Below are 17557 nucleotides of genomic sequence, written 5' to 3'. Positions count from 1 at the left end.
GTTGGTGCATTTAGCTTTCACTTTAATGGAAAAAAAAGCTTTCACTTGTGTCGCCTGCTCCATTGTTGGGCTGATTCTTGTGTTTGTTTGGAGAGTTCTGGGTAAAATTGACACAAAAAAAAAAGATCTGGCTCTTTTCACAAATGAGATCCGGTTCGAACCCTTCAAAAGAGCTGCTCCATCACTATTGGCCAGGACCAGTCAAGCGTTGGGAGTGACGCGTGATCAAACAGCGAACTCAAGCTTTCCACTTACTAACTGCTCGCTAAGTACCAAAACCAAGCACCATTTAAGAGTTGGTAGAAAAATGCCTTTCAGAGATTCCCCGCCCTCGTCTCATCTGATCTTCTCCACTAATGGCGCTGGCGTTTTGAAGGAAGCGCGGGCAGAAGAGACAGAGAAACAAAGAAAGGAGGGATAAAAGCAGAGAGGCTGTGATGGGCCCAGAGAGGTCATTAAGAAACACAAGGAGAAGTGCGAGAGACAAGTGACACCCCCGTCCCATCAAGTTTCATGTCGGACAGGAGCTCCATTATTTAACAGGCTTACCCACCAACCCGGGGCACTTTCATCCTTATTACGAGCTTTGCATAGTAATATTGTGGGTACTGCCAAGATGACATACAGCATAAGGATATAAACGTTCATTGTGTCTACTTGTGTTCTAGTGTCACTTTTTAGGTTGGTTTTGTCAGACACTAAGGTTAGAGATGTTAGAGCGCCATCTGCAGGCCGTCATCAGAAGTATCACGGGCGTGCGGCGACGTGTCACTTATCAGCTGTTCTTACTTCCGAGGCGTGGCCAGTCTGACGGTTCTGACAGGTCCGACAGACCGGTCCCGCCCCCTGCCGCCCGGACTCATCATGGACTGGGGACGAGGCTCGGGTCATTTGATCGGAAACCAGTAAATTCAAACGCTGGATGAAAGAAGCCATAGAAATCAGGAAACGGAGCGCCCACACCATCAACCGGGACGAAGGAGCGTTTCTCCTGTCCCACACCTGGGACACCCTCCTCCAATGATTACGCCCCCTGTCGCCCTTCTTTTTTTTTTTTTTTTAAGGTAGTGCAGACAAACAATACAAAAACAGTAGACAAATCCATTGACGTGTAATAACCAACAATTCTATACAACAACAAAAAAAGGCACAAGTTAGAAGTGCTACCTTAAATTCTATTTACATGTGTATGCGTGTGTGTGTGTGTGCGTGTGTCTGTGTGCCTGTATGAAATGCTAAGTGCGACTTGGATATGTTTATAGGGGAAATAAAAGAGAAAGAGAGTTTGGCAGCATAGAAAGGAGCAGAAAAATACTAATAATAATAGTAATAGTAATAGTCATACAACTAGAATATAGAATAGTAAAATCAATCAAATAGAAGACATTTCTTTCCAATTATACAATGCTTATAATTTTATTTTATTTATTTATTAATCATTTTTACTTATATAAGTTCAATACCCTTTTGAAGTGGATGTAAGACCAGGGGCTTAAACTTTGCTGCTGCCCGACCCTGGGGAGGCGACTCCTCCATCACCTCAGAGCAACCCACTGACCAGATAAGGAGAGGGTCTGCTCACTTGATCGAGTAGTGTTTTTACCTGGCTAATATCCACCTCTACATGTGTCGTTAATTTTCTTTTTATTATTATTATTTTTTTTGTAAAAGACAAAAGATCTTTAACATCTCTAACCTTAGTGTCTGACAAAACAAACCTAAAAAGTGATACTAGCATAAGGATATGTGTGATTTTCTTGTTGTAATTTGTGGAGGGATCGTCATGAGAGTTGCGTACTGTAATCATTGCTTTAGACAACTGGATTTACTTTATGTGAAAACTATAATTCAAATCTCTCATTGTAATATTACTGAACCTATACAAACAGCCCCCACTTGATATATATTACTCCTTATGCATGAAACAAACCAAGAAGTTTCCAAAGAGTTTCTCCTCAAAATGATCAAACCAAAGCAACAGCAGTTAACCATAAAACACTGCATTAACTGCCTCCACAAAACCGCATTTTTCGAGACAGTGCTTGGAAATATCCCAGCTTTCCTGAAATGGAGCAGCAGGAAAAGCCCGCAGCGGTAGAACTCGTGTGACAGAGTTGAAGATAAGAGAATTGGACGGCTGTGGAGCGGTGTGAAATACCCCGGGATGGCGATTGGGTTCCCCTGAGGACAGTGCACACAGAGCGCCCGGGGTCCCTCGCGTGTACTCCCCGGCCCAGGAACGCTGCCTCGCTCCTGGACTGCGGCTGCAAGGAAGCGTGACTCCGTGGAAGGGCCCGCGGGTTGTGGAATCAATTTAAAATGGTGCGCCCTCCTCCCTTCTCTCTGCCGCTGCTTCTCCTGCTCCTGTTTCCATCCCTCGCCTCGAAAACCGCTCTCTCCTCCGTTCGTTCGCCGCCGCGTTTATTCCGCTGTTTTGTAAAGCACTTCGGGAGGCGGAAGGCTGCTCTTTTCGCCTGAATGGCAAATTTACTTGGTCTTAAACACTGCGCTCGTATTTATATTTGACTCTCTGGGGTTGCGCTGCCTTTTGAGATTCCAGTTATTCCCTGAATCCAAGTGCATATCATTTGTATGTGTATTTGTATGTGGAACCATGAATCCGACATAGTGTTTTGAGAGAGCGCCTGTGTATGATGTGCTGGAGATGTTTTCAATGAGAGGAAGTAAAGTAGAAATTGTATATTCCCTAAACCACACAATGAGCAAAGATACGTTCATTACAGTGACACTGATTTGTGCGCATGCCATTTGCTAAACATGGTGCTTGTATCTTGAGTTTTCTGTGTTTAATTCCCCGCTTCCACCTGGCGCAAGGACAGTGCTGCTCCAAATGCGGCGTTAGAGAGGCGTCATCTTGCTGTTCATAGGATTCGTATCATTTGTTTAAAACGTTGAATGCCGCCCCTGGATGTGACGACATCGCGATCGCTGATATTCCTTTCCTCGTTGACATCGCGCTACCTTCAATCAATCAGTCAATAGTTTTGTACAGCCCAATACCTTGCGTTCTTTTGACATTATGGGCTTTTATGAGCTCTATCGGTCAAACTAGTGCTTGAGTTAAAGCAGTACTAAGAAACTCTTCTCCCTAGAGGCCATAAGCGCAACTGCAGGTGTAGTAGCAAGTTAAGATTTTTTATTTTTTTTTATTGTCTTGGAGAGTAAATACTACGCTGGCAGGAAAGGCGAAGGGAGAGAGGGTTACTGTGCATCCAATTATACAATGGAAATATTATTTTTTTAACTCAAAGTTGGCTGTAAATACTGTTTAAAGTGACGTTAGCCCGCAGTTAGCTTTGCCCGTTAGCCTGTTAGCTTCTTCTTCGTGATTCCGTTGGTGTGTATTGGTGGCTCCGGACCGGTGGCAGTCAAGTTGCAAACATGGTTTTCTGTCCAGAGACACCAGGGGAGACCCTCCAATCATCCCATAAACACTTGTATTACCCCCACAGGGACGACGGAAAGGATTTATTAAGGTAAACACATGACTTAGTACTGCTTTAATCACTGTCTGTGTCCAGAGAGACAGAGATGTTCAGCCGGTCCTGCTGTGGTGACAGTTTGCACTCTGTCATAATTACGTTAATGCTGCCCAAAACCAAGGCACGAGTTCACACCCACTCCCCCGCCACCCCTCTCCCGTGCCCACTCCTGGCTGTGCCCGTTCATCGTCCGGTTGGAGGAAAAAGGTTGTTGTACTAACAATGCCATTGGCCATGGGAGTCTGTCCTGCCCACGTACGGCGCCAGATCTGGATCTGCAAGCTATCACAGGGCCCTCCCATAAGCACAGAAAGTTAAGCTATAGACTGCGTGTAGAAGAACAAGATCGCCCCCCCCCAAATGCTTAAAAAGTCGGTCCTGACATATCACGTTTTAAGCTATACAATGTAAAATATCAATGCAGTTGTGCCGAAAAGCATATTTCTAAGGCAGAGTTACACATAATAGTATTTGAGGCATACACTGAGCTGTTTCATTTAAATTCTTATTAGCGAGCTGTTGAAAATATGGCTTAACATCTTGGGAAGATACTGCATCAGTCAATTAAGATGTTTCCCCCCTCCCCATTCTTTATTTTTAGAGTCATATCCCAAACCACCGCAACAATCTATCTTTCATTGACCCGCAGTACGGAGGAAGTGCCTCTCGCCTCCCAGCGTGCACCGCTCTGGAGATATTCTGGGCCGCTGCACCTTTGGCGTTACAAGTGGCCTGGCAGATGGTCAACTCTGATTGAATTCTGCCCCCCCCCCTCCCCTCCTCCTCCTACTCCCTGTCTCTGTCCGGCCCCCACAAGCTCCATCGCACATCGCGTCTCGGCCGGTCCTTTGTGTCCCTCGTGGGCAGCAAAGCAAAGGCTCGCTGATCTATGACTCCGCTCCGTGCCCGCCAGGTCCCCGCAGTTTTGGGCAGCGTCCTGAATCGAACAAGTGAAATCTCTGAACTGTTATTTTTCTTTTACAAATGACCTCAAATAACCCGATTTCGCGTCTTGGCACCGATCCGCGCTGCGATGCGAAACACTGCAGAAAGCTATATTTTTCTTGAGATGAGGACAGATAAAGTTTTGGTTGGCGCGGCTGGGGTTAAATGTGTTTGCCAGGCGATTTGCATGAACGGCAGAAGCGAGTGCTGCGTGGTGCTCATCAACGGGCAGTTTTAAAAATGTACGGCATGAAATGTTTGTCCAAATAGGTCTGCAAATGGATAGCTCCCACCAGATTCTTGAATAAGCTATTATAAGTTTGAGAAACATTCTTTACTGGGGAAGAAAAGGCATTCTGACAAGGGTGTATGACTGCTAAAAATTCAAAGAAGTGGTTCGTTTGGTTTAAAGTGCTAAGTAGGCCTTGGGTTTTATGAAGATAATAATAATGGCTTACACTTACACAAGCCTGTATTGCCATGTTTCTCAAAGCGCTTCACTGTGGTCATTATTCAGTCACGCCATATTCGGTGGTGCCATCAGCCCCTCCGACCACCACCAACCACTCACACCTTACGTAAAGAGAAACCTTGGGGAGAACCACAGAAGGAGAGATCCACTCCCATGGACGGACAGGCTATAGAGACCCAGGGCCGAAGGATCCCTCAGCAGACGGGCCAAGATCACAGACCGTCCAGTCCTCAGATTCCAGAATTTAGGGTTCCTCCGTTCACCCAGCTGTGATTTCTAGCTGTGAAGCAGGAGCACTAACAACTGTACCACCATTTCCTGAACTTCCTTGTACCATCCAAAGTCTTTTTTGATCAGGTGAACTAAAATAATTCTCAAATAGTTGTCAATAGTTCTCAAATCAGTGAATCCAGTGACTACCTCCTCAGTCCCTGATTTATCCATCATTATTTATTGAAGCGATTTACTTTTCTTTGTCATTTTTAAAAGGAGGTAACATGTAGCAGGTGCTTTAGCTAGTATGGTAGTTCTTGTTATCATTGGGCTAATCAGAAGTCTAGATTACGACTCCCGGAGAGATAGGACAGACACCGAACATTGCTCCTAGATGGTACCAGTGTTATTAGTTATTTACACTGGACATACAACAATCAGACAGCCCAATAATAACAAGAACTACTATACTAGCTAAAGTACCTGCTCCATAAGTGGCGAGCTAGCCAGGAGAGTTTTTTTTTTGTTTTGTTTTTGACAATCATTAGGTCTAAGCAGGATATTTCCCTTTGGCTCTAAGTTCTTATTTAAAGTGGCATGTTGCAAGTGCAGCTTCTCAATTTCCGTGCATTTTGAATTGAACAGAACCAATCCCATCGTTCCTCCTTTGTTTTGACTGCCACTGTGAGCTGCACATCAAACTCTCACTAGTTCTGTAGTTCTGGCTCCAGGCCTGCGGCAGTGGGGCATAGCCCTGTCCATCCATCTGTCAGGCCTGGCCGGAGTTGGGTACCCCTCCGTCCAGGCCTGCTCTCCCGTCCTCTATACCCTCCCTCCCCTCTCTCGGTGGTCCTCACAGCTGCCCCCTCAGCTGTGTCCACTGGCCGCTGTCCCACTCCCACTGCACGTCCTGTTTACCACACGCAGGCAGCGGCTACACCCCCGCACTCAGACCAAACAATTACAAGTGCAGCATCCTGGGACACACACTCTCTTCAAATACATGTGAACAACTTAGGCTAGACTGTGTCCTCGTTCTCAGCTGGCTAAACCGTAAACAGCTGCATCACATGGGAGAGATGACCTAAAGTCCGGCAAATCATTTAATCTCTTAAAGGAAAAGGCCACGTTTTTACATGCTGGGATATGTTTACATACTGGGATATGTCCACAATGACATTTTGCTGTGTTTGGATTTGAAGCAGCCAGTGCTTTTGGACCTGACTGCGGCGTTTGACACCGTGGACCACGCAGTTCTCCTCTCCCGGCCGGCGGAGCATGTTGGTGTTCAGGGCTCGGCCCTGCAGTGGTTTAAGTCCTACCTGACTTGCTGTGACTTTATAATTATTATTTATTTGAGTGAAACTAAAAAATCAGGATTCATTTCGTAAAAGCGGCGCATCTATTTTTACATTATGGTAATTAGCCACGTGCGTGTTCACACAGCGCTTCTAATCAATACAGCGCGAAAAGGCAGGAGGAAATACGACGTCGAAATACGTGCATTAAAAGTTTTCTAAACAGAGTGAAGAGGTGGAGATTTACGGACAGGAAAACGTTTGAAACAATGGACTGAACCTACAGCGCAGACGGAGCCTCCAGAACCACCATGTCAGAGCTGATTAATCAACAGGAATCTTGGGGCTTTTCGATGTTTTAATTCGTTCACACAAAGTTTACAGCATTTAGTGACTATTTTCCGCATCCGCACAGCCCAGTGACAGCGGGACTGAAGGCTACGCAGAATCTACTCTGAGCAGGGGCGAATCCGAGTATACAGGGGCTGGGGCAGTACAGGGGAACCACTGACAGAAAAATTGCCAGAAACTAACAAAAATAAAAATGGTATTTTATATTTATGTTTCAGACTGCAGGGAAAAGCAGCTCATATTTAAAACACTACATTTCATATTTTTTAAGTCTCCCCCCCGGGCCCCCTTCCTTAAAATGCTGTCCCAGAAATTGTGTACATAGACTGTTTATTTATAATACATATATTTTGACTGTTGTGGCATTTAAATATTAATTAGACTTTAAATCCAAATCCATGAGTTTTTCAAAGTTTGATTTTAGCCTAAATTCAAAATTACTATATCTTGAGAAAGCACTTGTTATTTTCAAGATTAAACACATGAAAAGTCGACACGCTGGCGTTTGTGACTTGAGGTGACTTGCCGGCTTAAGCAAGACTTGACTTGACTTGACTTGACAAAAGCTATGACTTGACTTGACTTGTCCCCATGACCGATTGACTTGGACTTGACTCGAGACTTTAATTTAGTGACTTACTCCCAACTGATCTACACGGATCTTTGTCCTTGCATTGTTGTCACCTTTTTTTTTACAGCGTTTTTATCTCGTTTTCTCACTTTTTTGTAGCTCTTTTGTGGCGCTTTTCTCAAGAAGCTTTTATTTGCACAATGTCAAACTGGGTCATGGCGGGGGGGGTTAAGAGGTTTTTAAACTAAAGCGCTTCACATCATGCCGCTTCAAATGTACATTACTCCAACATATGCGCGCACACACCGGTTCATTATATCAGCCTGAACACATATTTCACACTGCATCGTTAGATAAATCTCTGAAAACAACATCTCTGTCAACACTGGATCCTGAAGCACCTCTTCCATCTTCAGCAGCACTATATTATTCTCCTGAAATGTGAGCAGTTGGTTCAAGCGAGCGATCAGTCTCCCAAAGACGCAGTTTTCCACATGTAAAGACATTCTCCCAGGCTTTATTATACTTGAGAGCTCGTAGCTACTGCCGTCAAACTGCTATTGAACAAGGCATCCATCTCCTTCCTGTCCCGCATAACAGCCGATGGTGCAGTCTGACCGCTGCACTTAGGCTAAGCACACATCACTTCAGCTATGGAGGTGCTAGTGCCGCTAAACTGAACAGGAGAAATATTTACCCTGGCGCGGGCTTTAACATTCGAGGGTCACTTCACCGGAATGCCGGAAAGTTGCATTTTGGCGAGCGCTTCGTGATCTACGACCTCGGTTTTTACAGTGTGGTGCGAGTTCAAACAGAGCCCGGTGGAAGAGACGACATGACAAAACATCGGCGACTGGAGGACACGCTGTATAATACTTTAAAGCTTGACAGTGGACGTAGAAGGATAACGAATGGAAGAAATGATGCGGGTCGTGATAGAGTAGCAGGAGGTTTTAGATGAATGAAGTGATGTGGAGGAGCTGTGGGCGGACCTTCCGTCTGCTGGAGAGTTCAGTTTTACCACGAAGGGAAAACAGGACGAAGGATGCTGTACAACACGGACAACACTATACTGTATTATTCAGTCAATTCAAAACAAAGGTGGAGAACGCACCGATAGGAAGAATTTTAATCCGAGCCAAATGAACTGGGGAAATGAAAACATGGAAAGACCGTTCTCCATTTAACACAGCACAACCCTGCACAGTTTGGCATGCAGAACTCCCCCCTTTGGCTTGAATTCAAAATATTCACACTAGTGTTTCCATTAGAAGTAGTACTCTGTGCACCCGAGGAGGTTTACACACGATACGCTACAATGGAGGCTGCAAAAAAAATATAGTACCAAAATCTGAAGGCTACAAGACGAACATTGTGGAGTTCATTAGGTTATCCAAAAATATAATGCATTGTGACAATCCATCTGTCGACAAAAATCTGTAGATCCCATTTTAAGGCTGTATTGTGTGGACACTGGGCACAAATCCTTCAAAGACTCTCCTATACACTTGACCAGTGATGCCAGTAGTTCCTCTTTACTCTAATCCGACTACTTTTTCTGTCATGTGTAATCGAACGCGTTACTATTTCCAAACCAGTAATCAGATTAAAGTTACGTATCCAAGTCATTGTAAAAATTAGAGATGCACCGATACCAGTATCGGGTATCGGGCCGATACCACAGGCTTGTACTCATACTCGTACTCATTCATGAGGTCCCGATACCAGAAACCGATACCGATACCAGCCAGGCAGCGCACCTACGAGGCGCACCTACGAGGCGCAGCTACGAGGCGCAGCTCTCAGCTGAGGAGAGAAGAAGCAACACACTGGAGAATTGTTTAGTGTAAACACAATAATCCACACAGAGCTGACTTTATTACAGACTGCGCTCTCTAAACCAGAGTCTGAGCTGGATTTAACCAGAGCTTAATGTTGTTCGTGCTGCAGCGTCTGCAGTGTTTACAACATACAGGCTAACGATGCTAACTCGCGGGTAGCAGTTTTAGCCATTCTGACGCCGTTTTATGGGTTTATTCATCTGAAAAACTAACCCAGCGACTAAAAAGTCCTCAGAAAATCCAAATGAAAGACATACAGCATGTTTATATTGAGGGAAAATGAGCTGCAGCAGAACAATGAAAACGCTGTAGCTACTCGCTAAGTTACTACAAACACACGAGAAAATCTACAGGAGCTGAAGTAAAGACGAAAAGAGACCGTTTAAGTAACATCTCAATACTATTGTTCAATAAAAACACATAAATGAATAAAGCTCAGGCATTGGGAGCTTTAGGACATTTTTTATTTTCTATGATGGACAGAGACATAAAAATATAAAATTATATTGAATGAAAATAAAAAATAAATAAATAAATGGCATCAGCACAATTCTAATATAACTGCTCTTAAATGTGTCGCCTACTTTACTTAAGGAAATGTACATGAGTAAATTTACTAATTACAAACCAATCTGCTGTGAAAAAAGTAAGAATGTTGAAGAAAATGCCTTGTACTTGTATCGGTATTCGGTATCGGCGATTACTTAAATCAAAGTACTCGTACTCGTATCGGTTTTAGAAAAAGTGGTATCGGTGCATCCCTAGTAAAAATATGTGTTTTCTTCTTCGTCTGAGGGGGTGACGTGATGTACGCGGCAAGTCACGGTTTCAGCATTTCAACTATTCAAACTTTGGTTTGCGAAAGAGCACCTGGATGCTCCACTGCACTACTGGGAAAAACATGCTGTGGGCTGATGGACTCGAAGTTGAATTTGTGTGTTGTGAATTCATGTGTAGAGGCGAAATGGAACAACACACCAACATCAAAACCCTCTCCCCACTGTGAAGGTGCAGGGAGGATCATGATGTGGGGCTGTTCTGTCGCCTCAGGGTCTGGACAACGTGCGATCATCAAAAGGGAAATTAATTCACAAGTTTATCAAGATATTCTGCAGAAAAACCCGAGACATTCACAACAGTGTGGAATAAGTGCAGCCCTGTTTTAAATAGCTGATTAGTCTTTTGCAGGATTAGACGTTCACAACGATCAGGATGAATCTTGGACCGTTCCTCTTTACCAAACTGCCGCAATTCAGTGAGATTCAGAGGGTGTACTTACTTATTAAACACTCTCCTGTGAATGTTTCCATGTTCTGGCCTATAAACATGATAAATGTAATTATACCATGGTCTGGGTGAATACTGGACTCTGATTGGCTGGTGCATTATTTTGGTGTAACCGCACACGTAGTCCGGTAGTTAAATCACTGGGATATCACTCCGCTGTGGCGTCGCCATAGCAACGCATGACACAGCTGAATCAGATAAAGGCGTAATTAGTGACTGACAGGAACGTATGAGATGGATTTAGTGTTAATTTCAACGTTTTTGGCCAAAACAAAGCGTTTGCTAAATGTTTGTAGAGGAGAGTGAGCAGCTAGGTTAGCTACTGTTAATAACATATGAGCTTTACATTTCTATTGAAAACGGTTAAGGCTATTACTCAGTATTCATCAACTATTCATCAGTCAAACATAAAAGTTTGAGTTGGGGGGGCCCAGGTGTGAGCGACTCCACCGCAGCTGTTTCCATAAACAGTTGAGCTGGTTGAGCTAGCTAGCTTCAGGTTAAACCTTGTAAAAGGTAAATAACTCCTGCCCACGAGTGCCGCATATCGGTGTTTACTTCCAGGGAAAAGTGTTTCCGGGTTAGTCCTGTTGTGTTGTGATTCTGTGCTGATGTTGTGTCGTTGAGCCTGACTGAGATCCTCGTAATAGCTGCGGAGAATGACTCGCTCTGAGACCAGCCTTCAGTGACCGGCTAATAACCCACACAAAATAGTCCCGTAGTCTGGCAGATTTAGTGACTTTAGTCAATGAAAAAAGCATTTATTATAAATGATTAAACAACGAGGAGCCGCGTTAGACGTTATAATGCAGGAGCAACAACGTGGTGTTCTTGACTCCGCGTCGTGCATTATAACCGTCTAATGCGGCTCCTCGTTGTTTAATCCTTACATGTTTGTGTGGTATTAGTTTAAGCAGACACTGTTTACTCATTTTTACGATTTTGATGAAGATCCGACCACATTTTATGACCAATTTAGGCAGAAATGTGAGAAATTCCAAACGGTGTAACTCACTTTTTCTTCCCACTGTATGTCAGCATTGCTCTTACTGTTGAAATGCACTTCCAGTAAAGGGAGTGTTGGTAAAACCGGATGTCATTTACTGGATGTGTTGAAGTGTTATTGACAGCTGCTGAATGTAACTTGTAACCTACCGTAGTTACTTTTCAAATCAAGTAACTGTTGCAACACTGACCACGACAGACTAATTTCACAGATATTACAGAGAAGAGTGGGAAACCATCAAAAAGCTTAAACAGGTAAACTTTGTCTCGGTCTTGTATTTATTTGGGAAAGCTCATCCTCTGCCTCACGACCACAAACACAGAGCTGAGACCCGGCTCCCTGCACTCGTCTCCAAGGTAAATAAACAAGCGCTCGTGTGAAAGGGATAAAACATGGACAAAGCATTCTTATCATTACAATAACAACGTTTCCCATGGCTGCAAATCCACAGCTTAGGACGTGTTACTATGCTGACGGGATTTACTTCAGGGTGGAGACGGGACGGAGGCACATACATTAGCATTTAGCATGTCATAAATTACAGGCATCTTTGCACAGCTTGCGTTGATTAGCGGCCTCTGCAAACGCCTTCACCAAGTATTGACAGCGGCATAAGACGAGCACTCTTGCTAATACAGGCTTCCCTTTGACGGCTAACGGCTCGCGGCAGGAAATTAGAATGTACAAAAGCGCGGTAGTCGCATGCTAGCAAAATGCGCATTCGTAAAAAAAACATCCTTTGATTAAGAAGTGCGCAGCGTTAGCCAAAAAACTGCAGCGCGGCGATGCTCGCTCTTTGAAACGCAACGCTGGCTTGTCGAGATGGTCCAATCAGAGCGACTTCTCCCTGGCTCCGCTTCCCGACGACCGCAAAACACAAGCGAGCATCCCAGGCGGAAAATACAGTTGGATTTGGCAGACGGAGAGCTTGGAAATGAAGTTTGACAGCGCTGAAGGAAGGGGGTGATGTAAGCGGCGTTGTGGATGCTCGCTTGATTGTTGGCAACTCAATGTGGAACTCGTTTAGGCCGAACGCAAACAACGTGGAGACTGATTTTACAGTACGGGTGATCGCATGATAAACGATACTGTATTCGTCCCACGGGAGGGATCTTTAGATTAAAGGTTTTACGGAGAATGCCAGAAAAAACCACTAGACTCGAGCTGTTTCAAGACTCGCACAGAAAGGCGCGCTTTTCAAACTATACAGTAGATTCATCTTTTTTTAAAGCCATGCAACATACACATTTCTCCCAGTGAATATAATCAAACGCACACATTCAATTTTAAAGCGAGCAGGTTTCCTCCTCAGATCTGACTTGTAGCTTTGCTGGGAGCGGTGTTGTTCTTTTAAGGGGAGACACTACAGGCAAAACTAAATTTTTTCAGTTTTCAGGTTTTGGGTCTAATTGGTCTCTGAACATATAAGCTTTCACCCGGAAACAGAAAATATGCCTAATCTTCACAATAACATGTTTAAATATTGCGCTGATTCAATGTTCCCCCATAGACTTATATGGGAGAATGCAATTTCAAGGGCCTTTTTCTCAAAACACATTTTTCTGTCATTGTGGCGACACTATGTCCACGTCAGTCGGACCTAAAGACTTCACATTTTCCAGCCTTGGACTGAACAATATTTGGAAGATTTTTTCAGAGGGATTTTTTATTATTTAATCCCTAAAGCCCCATTTATTGAGTTTTGAATGTCAAAAAATAAGGCGAACATTAAATTTTTACACATTTTCCCACTAAAAAACAGCTTATTTTAAAACTAAACAAGAAATCCAAAATCCCCTCTGAAAAAGTCTTGGCAACTCATTCATCAATAAAATGAAACCATAAATTTGAATGTAGCTCTGTCCATTATTCAGATTTCGTCGCCGAAAAGATGGGAAATTTGGGGCATTTTTAGGCACAAAACACCTTGTTCTTATATGAAAAGATAAAATGACAGAGAACTTGCCATGTATTTTTTTCTCACATTTATGCCAGTGATCGACAGCAAAAGCTTCAAATTGATATCTGTAAATTTACATTTTTTCCGTATTCACCTGCAGTGTCTCGCCTTAACACAAACTAGCACTGTCAGGGACGAGTGGATCATTAGGAGTGTATTTGGTATTACTGGCCACAACAGTCATTCCCACATTTAACTTTACTTCACATTATTGGACCTTAATGTTTTATGACCTAAGCGTTGTCCACATTCCAAGAAAGCAAACAATTAGCTGAAATTACATCCAGCATAAAATGAGAACTGTTACAGTCGGGGATTTCGGCGCCAGTTACACTCCCGTTATTTCTGTCCGCAAACTGTGTGCTTTGTTTTAACATATGCAGGAAGACTAGCAACCACTTGTGGGCGCTAATGGGGATCCTAATAAAGAATAAGGCCCGCCGCCGCGTCATTGGTCCGCTCCTGTTCCGCCAGCTCATTACTGATTGGAGAACCATCCCACACGGCAGACCAATCAACGGACCCGGCCATCAAGAAGAAGAAGAAGATCTTTATTTATATAGCGCCTTTCACAGACATGGTCACAAAGCGCTTTACATGAGACAATTGTACATTCACTCCATACTCAGTGTAAACTACGTTTGTAGCTTCAGTTTCCCCTGGGGGAGACTGTCAGAGGCGCTTTCGCGACTACACAGGTCTGCGCCAACGGACCCTCTGACACCACCATACATTCACTCACACACATCATTCATCCTGGCCTATTGTGCATGTTTTTAGTGGTAGGGGAAACCGGAGTGCCCGGAGGAAACCTACGCAGACACGGGGAGAACATGCAAACTCCACACAGAAAGGCCCCGTCCCTGGTGGGAATCGAACCCGGACCTTCTAGCTGTGAAGCGAGAGCACTAACCGCTGCGCTACCGTGCCGCCAAGCTGACCACTCGGGCCACAGCACCTGGAGTGCCACGCCCTTTAAATGCCTGGACTGTTCCCCTGTTCGAGGCGGCTGGGGAGCCTTCGTGTGTCTCTTGGTTTATGTCACCAAATGGCTGGCCTTGTTTTGTTAGTGACGAGTTTATTTTCGTTGAGACGCTTTGTTTGATATATTAGTTCCTCTGATGTTTTAGGAACTAATTTGAATTATTCGTTTTGGTAAATTTTCTAAGTATTTCTTATTTTGTTCGCTTTCTTATTTTGGTTTTCGTTAGTGCTATTTTTGTTTTACCCGTTGGGCCTCCCTTTTGTTCCCCTTTACCTTTGTTTTGTAAGAATAAACCCTGCAGTTTTAGTCATTTCCATCTACTGTGTTCCTTTTTTGTACCCTAGAGCAAAGAGGGCGTAACAATAAACCAAAGAAGTCCCTCAAAGTCTGGAGTGCTGTGCCATCATATTCATCAACACGGACTCGATAACTTAAAGGAACTGGCCACCATGTTTCCATACTGAGATATGTTCTATACCTGAGCTTAGACGAGTTGATGCGTACCTGTCTGGTCTTTACGCCTACGCTCAGTCAAGACCAAAGATGTTGTTAGTGTTTAGCCTCTCCTCCTCTCCTCTACGGGGGTGAAGTTAGAAGCGACCAAGCTCTTCCAGGTTTTTCCCTATTTAAATCCAGTTACGTGAGCAATTACATGATCCATGTTTAGTCACACAAAATTAAACTATTCTCTAAGCGGATAAAAAGGGGGATGTCAAGTTTTCTTGGCGGGGGTCGATTTTCTTTATTGTAAATAGACCGAGGGCCGAAGCTGCTGATTATTCGCCCAATATAAAGCACAACACTGGAAACATGACCATCTTAAATGAGATAAATGACTTAAAATTGCTTGAATTAAAGTTCTTCTATGTTGAATTTGAGTTGGTTTGAACTAATCCAAGATACAAATGCTAAAGCGCCAACGGAACAAGAACAAAAAAGAAAATAACTACTACTAGAGGTTTAATCTCATCTAAGACCAGACCAAATCTACTCAAACCTCAAATGTAATCTGTTAATTCAAGCAGATTTGTCATTTCTTCCTTAAAACGGTCTTTGTCCAGTGCACGATGCCAGTGTTGTACATAATATATGACCTCATTGGGTGTATTGACAGTATTTCTACCTTTTTTTTCTCCCATTTAACTCTAATAATGTTAAAAGTTCTGTGATTTGTGTGATAATGTTTCTCAAGTTCATCTTGGGGGCCAGAGGTTCTGTGCTGAAGGGCCGGATTTGGCCCCCGGGCCTGACGTTGCCGACCCCTGTTGTAAAGTAGCCTGGCATCCAGACTAATCTCCGATGTTTATTAATTAATAAACAGGAGACTAGTCCGGCGACCCTGTCGTAGAAAAGCTACTGCTTGAGGCGGGACTAATGTGGGACCGAAAGCGCAGCAGCCAATGAGAACATAGCGGATGTGAGTTGTCGTCATTCGGACATTAACAATGGCGCTCCTGCCACACGGAGTTCAGGAAATGACTTCTGTCGTTTATGTCAGAAAAACTTAAGAATACAAGCATACGGAGCATTACGTGAAGTGGTTTGTGTTGAAAAACTACAAAACAAAGGCGCAACAACGTGACGCCCGTTCAGGGAGCTGCTCTGATTGGTCGGTCGGCTCCATATCGCTGCGTCACTTCCTTTGAAAGCGCGAGTGTTGCCAGACCCTCTTCTGTAAAGAAGCGGAGTCTGGTTGGCGAGACTAGTTGTAAGGCGTAATAACACCATAGGAGAACTTCGACGTTGGCGCAGTAATGTATTCACTTTACTGTGCGTGTTCCTTTAGAGTCACAGGGTTATCTCAGATTCAGACTCATTTTACTGTTTCTCTTTGACTCAGAGGAGAGTCAGTCACAAACATAAATACAAACAGAAGGACACACTGCAAATAAGAGGTAGCTAAAAACAAGATAAAATACCAGCATTTCAAGATAAAAATACTCAAATTATCTGTCCATGCAGCAAGATAATTTTACTCAGTAAGAAATCTTAAAATAAGATATTAAAATCTTGAAACAAGCAGTACAAAATAAGCACTCCCAAGACTTATTCTAAGCTCAGAAAACTTATTTTTAGATTCAACTATAGTAAAATATACTTATTATGAGCATATCAACTTTTGTTTATAGTAAACCTTACTTAAAAAAAGTGGAAATTATGAAAACAATTATGAAACAAGACAATATATCTTAAAATGAACCAAAATTTATCCTAAAACAAGCTCTAAAAACCTGAAACCAGTGCTTGTTTAAAGGATGTACATCTTACTGAAATCGGAACCAGAAAAGCAATATGAATATATATGTTTATACTGATCTAGTTAATTACTTTTTGCAGTGCATAAACGCATAACAAAAAAACACAAAAGACGCCCACAGTGGCCCGGCTTTAGTTGTTCTCAGAAGGACATACCATGGCCATCTCACTGCCATTGGGAACTAGACCACGGAGTCTCGATCATGCCCAGGTCCAACTGACCCGGCTCTCACTTTTGAGCGGGTTTGAGAGTGACGCTGTTTTGCTTCCTTGTATTCACTTTACACGTGGCACAATGGACAATAACGACAAGTGAACCGATAAGCACACACGGATCTAACACGCGCCGGTGCCGCCTTCGTTAAAATTAAAGCATTAAAAGTGCATTCGTTAAACATCAAGCCTTGGGAGAAGTCATCACTCTCCGCACCGTTCATCTTTAAATGGAAGCATTCTCTGTCACTGCACCAGCGCCTCCCCTGACACACTGTCTGTACCGGCTCCCCGCTCGCCTCAACACTCCGCCGCTCCTAATAGAGCCCAAATGAGCGGCGCGTCACCAGCCCTTTGAAGTTTGTGAGCCATAATTGAGGTGACTGATAGCTGGATGACAAAATAGCTGGATGCGGCCAACTAGAGCATGGAATAACAATGTGAAAATGCATCAGGGGCCAGAATGCATTTGCACTTACGATGCAGTGTCGGTGCAAATGCCTGTATGCTAGATTACAATTGAAATAAACAACAAATAAAGAGAAGCGAGACGTCAAGTAACAAAGGAAAGCACTTGGAGTAATGATTTAGCTTCGACCCGACAATAAGAAACGTATTCTGTGGAGTAGCAGTAGTCTGAGTTACAAAAGAAAAAA

The sequence above is a fragment of the Gobius niger genome (assembly GCF_951799975.1).
Source record: "Gobius niger genome assembly, chromosome: 15".
NCBI classification, from domain to species: Eukaryota; Metazoa; Chordata; class Actinopteri; order Gobiiformes; family Gobiidae; genus Gobius; species Gobius niger.
Note: the sequence above shows the minus strand (reverse complement) of the source record.